The following is a 12,378-nucleotide window of genomic DNA, read 5'->3' on the forward strand; positions in this document are numbered from 1 at the left end:
AAGTTTTGTAGTTTGATATGATCCCATTTGTCAATTTTTGCTTTTGTTGCCTTTCTGGTGGAGGCCTTATCCAAAAAATCCTTACCCAGACCAATGTCATAAAGTGTTGCCCCTGTTTTCTTCCATCACTATTCAGAATACCCAAAATATGGAATCAGCATATCAATGGTTAAACAGACAAAGACAATGTGGTATACATACACAAAGGAATACTATTCATCCATAAAAAATGAATGAAATCCTGTCATTTCTGGCAACATGGTGAACCTGGAGGGCATTACGTTTACTAAATAAGCCAGGTGCAGAAATACAAATGTCACACGATCTCACTTACATATAGAATCTAAAATATAATAATTTCATAGATATAGTAGAATAGTGGTTATTGGAGACTGGAAAAGGTAGTGGGGGAACTGGCAATGGGGAGAGATTGGTCAATGTGTACTATGTTGCAGCCAGATGGGAGGAATAAGATCTGGTGTTCTAGTACACACTGCGGTGACCATGGTTAATAGTATTTCATCGTATATTTCAAAATAGGTAGAAGAGTGCATTTTGAATGTCCTTACCACAAAGAAATGGTAAATGTATCAGGTGATAAATATGCTAAATAACCTGATTTGATCATTATACAATGTAAACATGTATTGAAACATCACACTGTACCCCATAAATGTATATAATTATTACATGGCAATTAAAAATAAAATTTAAAAATAAAAAGTTGTATTCTCTTATGTATTTCACTCTCCTGTAATTACAAGAAAAATAATAATTTCACTTTGGTTTGTTTTTCCCCTTTCCATTTTTCAAATTCTTTAAGAAAATGAGGCTTGAAGAACCCTCTCACCGATTGTTGATAATTGACAAGTAAATGTTTGCACCTGTTTCTTTGAATTGATACATACAAAATGTGAATGATGCTGCTGAAAATAAGTCATTAAAATACCTGCATAATTTTTATCTCTAAAGATATTCCTTTAACTGCATGAGAAAAATAAACCCTAGTCCTATCAAGAAACACTCTTTTAGAATAAAAATTATTTTATTTCCTTAAAGAAGTCTGTAAAATTCAAGGAGGAATTTCTATTAGAGGTATGTAGGAAGCCACTTAGTCTTGCTCACATGTTTTGGTAATTTTTCTTCAAAATTACCACTAAAATTACCCTAGAAGTTTATGTTTATTTAAGAATAGCAATTTCATTCCCTATATTATGTAATTTTGAAATAAAATCACATAATTTCTATTACAAATTAATATAATTTAAGAATCTTGCTTTATGCTTATAACTCTAAAATTTTTGAGAAAAATGTAGAGTGTTAAAATGTACATTTCAGGTTATAAGACTATTTAGAGTATTGTTTCACTTGCAGATTATTGCCTGGAATTTATTTAGACTGAATTATGTTCTGCCTTGGTTGGTCACAGTCTGAAAAACCTCTAAACTAGATCATAAAAAATAATAATATCCAACAATTATTGAATACTTACTAGATGTCAGGCACTCTTCTGAGCAGTTTGCTTTGGGGTTACCTAATTCAATCTTAATATCAGATTTAGCCAAGGAATATCATGAATAATTGGGGCTTTTTTGCTATACCTTATTATTTTTAATTGAAACCATGAATTGAAAACTTGTACCTTAAGCTTCTTTACATTGTCCTTCATGGTCTTCAATCTTAGAGGACACAGTGTCCCATTTCTTTTTAAAACAAATCCGAGTTCCCTAAAATATTCTTCAAACTCTATTTCTGCTTTCAGCTCTATTTCATATTTCACTGTCTTTAAATTTAATTTCTCTCTTCTTTTCTGATTCCTTTTTCCCTCTGTTCTCTGCCTCTTTTTCTTCCTTTATATTTATATTTCTCTGTCTTTTCTTAATCTTCTTCTCTTTGTTCCTTTCTTTCTCCTCTTTCTTTTTACTATATTTCTAAATTGTGTTCTCCCTATTTTATTTCTCATCCCTGCTTGTTTATCTTTTTTTCCTTCCTCCACCAAATATTGGCCATCAGCATGTATCCAATTCACTGATATTTCTCAGCATTTTAAGATAGGTGGTTTGTCTTATAATGATGTCTTCTCTCTTTCTGGGAACATCTCACCCAGTTTAAGGATAGATGATAGCAATCCCAATCCCATGCTGTTCATAACACATCTGTCATAAAGAAACAATATGATGGGAAGAAGGCTGTACCCTGCAAAGCCACAGAGATGGAGCTGTCCAAAACCATGGGAACCAACCTCTTGCTTCAGTGTGACCCAGATGTGAGACATGGAGTCAAAGAAGATCACTTTGGAGCTTTAAGATTGTACTGCCCTTCTGTATTTTGGACTTGCTCTTTTTATAATTCTCTCTTTGTCTGTGCCTTTTTTCAATTTGCAAAACATAGAATGCTTCACAAATTTGTGTGTTGTTGTTGCACAGGGGCCATGCAAATCTTCTCTATATTATCACAATTTTAGTATATGTGCTACTAAAGTAAGCGATAACTCTAACACTCCATAAAGCAGTGATTTGTATCTGGATTTACATATCAGAGATTTAATGCTTACAGAGTTATGATAAGAGACCTTAGAACACTAAGATAATAAATTATAAAGCCAGAATTTTGACTCATGCTTTCCTGATATCAAAACTTATACTCTTACTTGCATTACTAGACTGCCTGTTAAAGAATTCTTTCCCTTCATGAGTCAATATCCATTGCCTCATATAAGTGTACTCGTTGTTAAGTTTGTTTTATATGTATATTTTTAGGGTGGATTCCTTACACATGCTTTGTCACTACGGTAGTAGTGACAATATGAATTTACAGCATTAGGAAATAGATAACAGGAGAATGTAAAATTTACCCTGAATATCCTGAAGAGTCTTCACAGGCTGAGGTATCAGTACGGTACTGTATAATTTTTGAAGATATTACTTTCTATAACTCAAACAACAACCTGAAATTTCTGGTGTTTCTGTTACTTGTATTGGCATATGCACAGACATAGATTTGTAACCCTGGCCGGGCGCGGTGGCTCACGCCTGTAATCCCAGCACTTTGGGAGGCCGAGGTGGGCGGATCACAAGGTCAGGAGATCGAGACCATCCTGACTAACATGGTGAAACTCTGTCTCTACTAAAAATACAAAAATTAGCCAGGCTTGGTGGCAGGTGCCTATAGTCCCAGCTATTCGGGAGGCTGAGGCAGGAGAATGGCGTGAACCTGGGAGGCAGAGCGGCAGTGAGCCAAGATTGCGCCACTGCACTCCAGCCTGGGCGACAGAGCGAGACTCTGCCTCAAAAAAAAAAAAAAAAAAAAAGATTTGTGACCTTGCCAAGTATTGCATGGCAGGCAATCATCTTTGTAGAACATGGAATTAAAGCCATCAGAACATAATAATAATGTGAAAAGCATTAGCTTATCAATAGCAAATTTTATAATCCTTAATCACTCAATACATTACTGGCAAATATTCTGAAGTTCAGAATTCAATATTAAAATCTAAAGAATTGGTTGTTAGCAAAAGCTAAAGTCACTGGGGGTTCAATTTTCAGCCCACCGTGATGTCTACCACCTTATACTTCCAATGGGGTCACAGGTCAGATATATTAATTTGACTAAAACTTGAGGTGATACTAATTTTAAACATTTCAAAATTGTTAAAAAGAATAGTAATTTCCTCACATTTGCTTTGTATTGACTGACTACTTTATTTATTTTTTATTTTTTATTTTTTTTGAGACTGAGTTTCACCTTGTCGTCCAGGCCGGAGTGCAATGGTGCAATCTCGGCTCACTGCAACCTCTGCCCCCTGGATTCAAGTGATTCTCCTGTCTCAACCTCCTGAGTAGCTGAGACTACAGGTATGCACCACCACACCCAGATAATTTTGTGTTTTTAGTAGAGATGGGGTTTCTCCATATTGCTCAGGCTGGTCTCAACCTCCCGACCTCAGGTGATCTGCCTGTCTCAGCTTCCCAATATTTTATTCCTTTTTGCGTTTAACACTATTCATCATTCCTCCACCCCTCTGATTCCTGTCTAACTGGAGGAAAGTCACCTTGTTGACACACATCTCAGAAATATTGTGGTTAAAGATATACAGAGTACCTTGAATTAGGAAAAGCTTTCAATAACCCATACAGTCTATAAATGCTAGAAAAAAAAATCCATACTGGTGCAAAAATATATTCCAAGCTCTCTACAAGCCTCTGGATTATACAGCCATTATTAATTAAAATAATTCTAGTCAGAACTAAATAGAATCAAACAGGACACTTTGTTTTGCATCTACTAAGCCCCTGCACTTTTATTTTCTCCATTAGGCCTCTTTTACCAAGTCCTGGGAAATTTTGTCTGGTTTACTCTGCTTATCTGTATGTGGAATGAAATCACACTTGGGTATATTGCCACCCTTTTCTTTTTCATGAGTTCAATTAAACAGTAAGAAAGATCAACATGGGTTTGAAGGCCAGCTATATAACCTTGAATAACTATTCAAGTTTTTTAAAACTTAATTGTTTCATTTGTTAAATAAGGCCAAGGGTGGTTGTCATCGTTTTACACAAAATGTTTCTTTCAAACAATTATTCCAAATTTTCCTAGAAAAGATATATTCTAGATAGAACCGTTTGGAAAACTCTATATACTATGTTATCATCATTAGATATCAAAATTATGTTATTATATTAATGATTCTGAGCAGTACTAAAGTAAGGAAACCTGTTTATAGTAATTCAACATTTCTAAAAAATATTGATTAAATAAGCTGTGTGTTTAGTACTTATTAACCTGCTGCAGAAATAGACACTTACGGAATACACTTTGGAAAATGCTGTTTTAAGGATTAAAAATTGTTTCCAGCCTAGATCACATTGCTAAATTCTAGTCTACAACTACATATTTGATATCCACACTTAGATATCTATCTAGAAAAGTAAAAGGTTTGGAAATGAAATTCTGATTTTTCTCTTTAAATCTGCATCTTATGTACTCATTCCAAACTCAGTAAATATCAGATCAATTATTTGGCTCAGACCAAAGATGTTGTGATTATTCTTGATTCCTCCCTTTGTCTCCTACTCCACATCATGCTCATAAAAAAAAATCTTATTTAAAAACACAAAAAAATTGTCTAGTTCTTACCAACTCCACCATTATCACACTAGCCCAAGTCACTCTCTTTCACTTAAATTTCAGCAATAATTTTTGGCTTGGTTTCCATGATCTTTTCATTCTCTTCTATAGTCTTTTTTCAACATAGCAGTTGAAAGTTGTGTTTTTAAATGGAAGTCTCACTGTGTTATTCCTGCTCAAAAATGTCTAATATTTTTTAAGTTGTGCAGATTAAAAGCCAATATCCATGTAAATGACCCCAAAAGTTCTTCAGGATCTGCCTCAGCCTTTTAATTCTCAGACTTTATTTCCTGCTACACCCTTCCTTGCCCTCTTTCTTTGAGTTAAAGTAGAATTTTAGTAATTTTTAAGCACAAAGCATATGTATTAGTCCATTTTCACGCTGCTGATAAAGACACAACTGAGACCGGCAATTTACAAAAGAATGAGGTTAAATGGATTTACAGTTCCACATGATTGTGAGGCAGGTGAGGCCTCACAATCATGGCAGAAGGTGAAAGGCACATCTCACATGGTGGCAGACTACAGAAGAGCTTGTGCAGGGAAACTCCCCATTTTAAAACCATCAGATCTTATGAGACTTATTCACTATCCTGAGAACAGCACAGGAAAGACCTGCCCCCATGATTCAATTACCTCCCACTGGGTCCCTCCCACAACACAGGGGAATTCAAGATGAGATTTGGGTGGAGACACAGCCAAACCATATCATTCTGCGCCTGGCCACTCTCAAATCTCATGTCCTCACATTTCAAAACCAATCATGCCTTTCCCCCAAAGTTTTAACTCTTTTCAGCATTAACTCAAAACTCCACAGTCCAAAGTCTACTCTAAGACAAGGAAAGTCTCTTCCACCTATGAGCCTGTAAAATCATAAACAAGTTAGTTACTTCCTAGATACAATGGCGGTACAAGAATTGGGTAAATACAGCCATTCCAAATGGAAGAAATTGGCCAAAACAAAGGGGCTACAGGCCCCATGCAAGTCAAAAAATCCAGTTAGGCAGTCAAATCTTTTTTTTTTTTTTTGAGACAAAGTCTCGCTCTGTTGCCCAGCCCGGAGTGCAGTGGCTCAATCTCAGCTCACTGCAAGCTCCTCCTCCTGGGTTCACACCATTCTCCTGCCTCAGCCTCCCGAGTAGTTGGGACTACAGGTGCCCACCACCACACATGGCTAATTTTTTTTGTATTTTTAGTAGAGACAGGGTTTTACCACGTTAGCCAGGATGGTCTCAATCTCCTGTCCTCGTGATCCACCCACCTCGGCCTCCCAAAGTGCTGGAATTACAGGCATGAACCACCATGCCCGGCCCTGGGCAGTCAAATCTTAAAGCTCCAAAATGATCTCCTTTGACTCCATGACTCATATCCAGGTCATACTGATGCAAGAGGTGGGATGGGAATTGGAGCAAGGGTGACTCCTCTTATGTTCTAGCCTACAGACTGGCAGCATTTTACCCCGTCTTAGAGATTTGTGGAATTTTGAACTTGAGAGAAATGATTAAGGGCAACTGGTAGAAGAAATTTATAAGCAGCAAAGCATATGAGAAGTGACTTGGGTGCTGTTAAAGGCATTCAGTTTTATAAAGGAAGCAAAGCATAAAAGTTAGGAAAATAGGAAAATTTGCAGCCTGACAATGTGATAGAAAAAGAAATCCCATTTTCTGAGGAGAAATTCAAGCCAGCTGCAGAAATTTGCATAAGTAATGAGGAGCTGACTGTTAATCTCTAAGACAATGGGGAGAATATCTCCAGGGCATGTCAGAGGCCTTCACAGCAGTCCTTCCCATCACAGGCCTGAAGGCCTAGGAGGAAAAAGTGGTTTCATGGGTTGGGCCCAGGGTCCCTGTACTGTGTGCAGCCTAGGAAGTTGGTGCCCTGTGTCCTAGCCACTCCTGTCATTGCTAAAAAGGGCCAAGGTACAGCTTGTCCCATGGCTTCTGAGGGTGCAAGTCCCCAACCCTGACAGATTTCATGTGGTGTTGAGCCTGTGAGTGCACAGAAGTCAAGAACTGAGGTTTGGGAACCTCTGCCTAGATTTGAGAGGATGTATTGAAATGCCTGGGTATCCAGGCAGAAGTTTGCTGCATGGGTGGGGCTCTTATGCACTACCTCTTCGAGGGTAGTACAGCAGGGAAATGTGGGGTAGGAGTCACCACACAGAGTCCCTACAGGGGCACTGCCTAGTGGTCTGTGAGAAGAGGTCTGCCGTCCTCCAGGTTTAATTAAACTGTAAGTCAATTAAATATCTTTTCTTAATAAATTACTTAGTCTCATGTAGTTCTTTATAGCAGAGTGGTTGGAGCAGTTTTCAGGGTTCAGAAAAAGACAGGAAGATTTGGGAAAGTTTGAAACTTCCTAGAGACTTGTTGAATGGTTTTGACCAAAATGTTGACAGTGATATGGATAATGAAGCCCAGGCTGAAGTGGTCTCAGATGGAGATGAGGAACATATTGGGAACTGGAAAAAAGGCCATGGTTGCCATGCTTGAGCAAAGAGACTGACGGCATTTAGCTCCTGCCCTAGAGATCTGTGAAACTCTGAACTTGAGAGAGATAATTTAGGGTATCTGGCAGCATACATTTCTAAGCAGCAAAGCATTCAAGATGTGACCTGGCTGTTTCTGAAAGCATATAGTCATATGTGTTCACAAAGATATGGTCTGAAATTGGAACTTATGTTTAAAAGGGAAGCGGAACATTAAAGTTTGGAAAATTCAAAGCCTGACTATGTGATAGAAAACAAAAACCCATTTCCTGGGGAGAAATTGAAGCTGGCTGCATAAATATGCACAAAGTAATGAGGAACCTGTTGTTATTAACCAAGACATTGGGAAAATGTCTCCAGGGCATTTTGCCAATCTTAATGGAAGCCCCTCCCATCACAAGCCCAGAGGCCTAAGAGGGAAAAATGGTTTTGTGGGCTGGGATCAGGGCCCCCACTGCTCTGTGAAACTTTGAGATATAGAGCCCTGTGTCCCCAGTGCTCCAGCTCTACTCGTGGCTAAAATAGGACAAGGTACAACTCAGGCTGTGGCTTCAGAGGGTGCAAACCCCAAGCCTTGGAAATTTCCACATGGTATTGGGCATGTGGATGCACAGATGGCAAAAATTGAGGTTTGGAAACCTGTGTCTACATATCAGAGGATGTATGGAAACAACTGTATGTTCAGGCAGAAGTCTGCTGCAGTAGCAACTCCCTCACGGAGAACCTCTGCTAGGGCAGTGCAGGAGGGAAATGTGGGATTGGAGCCCCCACACAGAGTCCCCAGTGGGGCACTGCCTAGTAGAGCTGTGAGAGGAGGGCCATCATCCTCCAGACCCCAGAATGGTAGATCCATTGACAGCTTGCACTGTGTGCCTGGGAAAGCTCCAGGCATTCAATAGCAGCCTGTGAAAGAAGTTTCAGGGGCTGCACCCTGCAGAGTTGCAGCAGCAGAGCTGCCCAATAGCTTGAGAGCCCACCTATTGCATCAGCATGCCCTGGATGTGAGACATGGGGTCAAAGGAGATTATTTTGGAGCCTTAAGTTTTAAGGTCTGCCCTGCTGGGTTTCTGACTTGCATGGGGCCTACTGCCCCTTTGTTTTGGTCAATTTCTCCCTTTTGCAATGGCAACATTTACCCACTGTCAGTACCCCCATTGTGTCTTGTAAATAACTAACTTGTTTTTAATTTTACAGGCTCATAAGTGGAAGGGACTTCCCTTGTCTCAGATGAGACTTTGGACTTGGACTTTTGAGTTAATGCTGGAATGAGTTAAGATTGGAGTGACTGTTTGGAAGGCGTGATTGATTTTGAAATGTGAAAAGGATATGAGGTTTTGGAGGGGTCAGGGGTGAAATGATATGGTTTGGCTCATGTCCCCATCCAAATCTCATCTCAAATTGTAATCCCCACCTTTGAGGGTGGGACCTGTTAGGAGGTGATTGGATCATGGAGGTAGGTTTTCTTCCTTGCTGTTGTTGTAACAGTGAATTCTTATGAGATCTGATGGCTTAGAAGTTTCTCTCTCTCTCTCTCCCCCCACCCTTTCTCTTGGCCTTTCCCTCTTAGTCCAATCTGGCAGTGCTTCTGCTGGTATAATGTTCCCCCATTCCCCCAGACCTTTATAGTTTCCTGCAAATATGTCACTAGGATTTCTCAATAAACATGACATTTCTTCACAGATTTTTTTTTGATAATCCAATCTATATTCTCAGATTAGGTTGAGGAGGTTTAGGAAAACCCTGAGTCAATCTCTTGCTTTTGTTGTCACTACTCTCACTCCCTTCATGTCTCTCTAATAGGACATGTTGTGATTATATTAGAGCCACCCAGATAATCCACAATAATTACCTCAATCTGCCTAATCACATTTGCAACATCCCTTTATCGTATTAGATAACATAATTACAGGTTTCAGTGATTAAACATGGATTTTTGAAGACATCTCAAATAATTATTACATATTTTACTTCCTGGAGAAACTCAGAAATTAGAATTGATTTATTGCCTCTCCTCCACTTGACTTCAGCCAAAAGGCCAAGAAGCAATTGCCTTTCCTCTGCTATAGGCATGCATTCAGAATTCAGCCAAAGAGTAAAAAGGAAACAAGTTGCCAGAAAAAAAATGAAAATTACCAATCCTATTTGGAATAAAAATTAAACCTGAATGGCTATATAACTCTTTTAAAACTAATTCATAGTGCAGTTATCTAGCCAAAAATATACCAGGCCAATAATATTTTTTTATTCAGGCATCTAATTTAAGATGGTACTTTTTTTCAGACTTGTACAGGATGTACCAGAACACAACCCATCAGAAAAGAAAAACTCTCCTTTATGAGGTGATTACAGCTTTAATATCAAAATTAGTTAACGACAGTATAAAAAGCAAAATTATAGATCAATTTCATTTATAAAATATAAGCAAAATTCTAAATAAATATTAAAAACCTGTCTAGTAAGGGATATAAAAGTAATGCATCATGATTATGCTGTGTTTAAATAAGAAAATTTGGCCAGGCGCAGTGGCTCATGGCTGTAATCCCAGCACTTTGGGAGGCTGAGGTGGGTGAATCACCAGGTAAGGAGCTCAAGACCAGCCTGACCAAGATGGTGAAACCCTGTCCCTACTAAAAATAGAAAAAATTAGCCGGGTGTGGTGGCGGGCACCTGTAATCCCAGCTACTCAGAAGTCTGAGGTAGGGAATTGCTTGAACCCAGGAGGCGGAGGTTGCAGTAAGCCGAGATCGTGCCACTGCACTCCAGCCTGGGTGACAGAGTGAGACTCCATCTCAAAAAAAAAAAAAATTTATTAGAGTTTTTCATCAAAATGGGAGAACAATGAGGAATAAATAGTTATTTTATTAAAATATTTGATCAAATTGAACACCTAACGAATTTTAAAATCTTAACCATATTATATAAAACAGAAATATTTTTATTCTAATAAAAATTATTTTCAAAATCTACATAATATATTCAATATAGTTATTAAATGTTAAAAGCTTTCCACTTAAAATCTAGAACAAATCAAAGATGCACACCATTTCAGCTTCTATGTAAAAATTCCCTGGATACCTAATCATTATAATAATAAAAATAAAATAAGCAGAAGGTAAATTACAGAGTTGAAGAAATTATTATTTTTCATAGATGATATAACTGTCAAAGTAAAAAATTCAAGACAGTATGCAAACAATTTATTTAAATTATTAAGACAATTTAACATGTTTGCCAAATGTACAATAAACATTAGTATATCAAATGCATTCCTCTGCACTAGCAGCAAATATTTTAAAAATACGGTTTTAAAATGTGACACATTTTGTTGTTATAATAACAGCAAAATATAAAGTGTCTATTAATAAATCTAAAAAATCATAAAGCCTGTAATATTATTGATTTTAATTAAAATATAGATAGAAATAAAATAATTAAGAAAATGACATCAATAGAAGGAATTTGCTACGCTTATAAATAAGATTAAAAAAATTAGAAAAGCCTTTATTCTCCTTAACTTAATCTGCCAATGAAATTAGTTTATCAGATCTTTCTAATACTGATCTGCATGGGCAAAGGAATGAATATAACAAAGGCAATTTTTAAATTGCACATGATGGAGGAACTTGTTCCACAACATGAGAAAACTTACTATAAAATCATATTAGTTACCACCCTGTCAAAATCCTGGAGGGGTATAGACATTTCCCAATTAAACAGAACTGAAATCCAAGAAAGAAATATCCACATTTCTATGGAAACTTCATACATGGCAGAAATATACTTGCAGATCAGAATGGAAGAAAAAGAAATTAATACTGATGGAAAAATTGATTATCTCTTTTGAGAATGTACTGGGTCTATAACTCTCATCAATAGCAAACACCAATTTCATGTAGTTTAATAAACAGAGAGAGCAAAACTAGAATAATATTTTATCATATCAGTATAGCAACTTTTTCTAAAGAAACACAGGTAAAGTAAAAATTTAAAAATAATAGAATTTCTAAGGTATGGAGTATGGAGAGGTAAAATGTTGACTTTAAAGTAGAGATGCCTAACAACCTCTACTTTCACTGAATGATCAAAGTTTCTAAGTCATAAATATCATATACCCCTGGTTTGATGCAATGAGTAGGACAGTTTTCTCAAAATCCATATACTCAGTCTCACCATGAGAAAACTTCAGACAAACTCAAATTGAAAAATATTCTACAAAATCTTAATAATTACCCTTCAAAAGTGTTAAGGTTATAAATAACATGAATAGGATGAGAAAATGTCAGAGATTGAAGAAGACTATGACAAGATGACTTAATGCAACATGGTATCCTGGCAAAGAAAAATAGAATTAGTAAAAAAAATTGGTGGAATCAAGTCTGTAGGTTAGTTAATGGCATTTGACCAATATTAATTTCTTAGTTTTGAAAAATGTACCCTGGTTAGTTAAGGTATTTACAGTATAGAAAGCTGAGTAAAGATCTATAGGAACTCTGCAATGTCTTTACAATTCTTGTGAAAATCTAAAATTATTTCACAATAAAACTTTTAAAAAGACTCCTGATTTGAATACATTCAAACAATATCAAGAAAAAAGAACTCTGTCATAAGACTTTATAATTTAGTTTTAGAGACAAATTTGGAAGAAAATATTGCAATGCCTATAACTGAACATAGATTAGTATTCAGAACAGATCAAAACTGCTACAAAACATAAAACATCATATAAGTAAAAGAGAAACAAACTTTTTGCAAACATCATCTGA

The 12,378-nt window shown here is 36.8% G+C and overlaps 1 non-coding gene across 1 annotated transcript; it reads right to left on the reverse strand.

Annotated features, from left to right (window-relative positions):
• Nucleotides 1-2,381: 2,381 nt before the first annotated feature.
• LOC129009097 (U6 spliceosomal RNA) lies at nucleotides 2,382-2,484 on the reverse strand. Its single transcript, XR_008492640.1, has one exon. It is a non-coding gene; the product is annotated as a U6 spliceosomal RNA (small nuclear RNA).
• Between the last annotated feature and the right edge of the window lie 9,894 nt (nucleotides 2,485-12,378).

This window comes from Pongo pygmaeus, chromosome 9 (genome assembly GCF_028885625.2).
Source record: "Pongo pygmaeus isolate AG05252 chromosome 9, NHGRI_mPonPyg2-v2.0_pri, whole genome shotgun sequence".
NCBI lineage: Eukaryota > Metazoa > Chordata > Mammalia > Primates > Hominidae > Pongo > Pongo pygmaeus.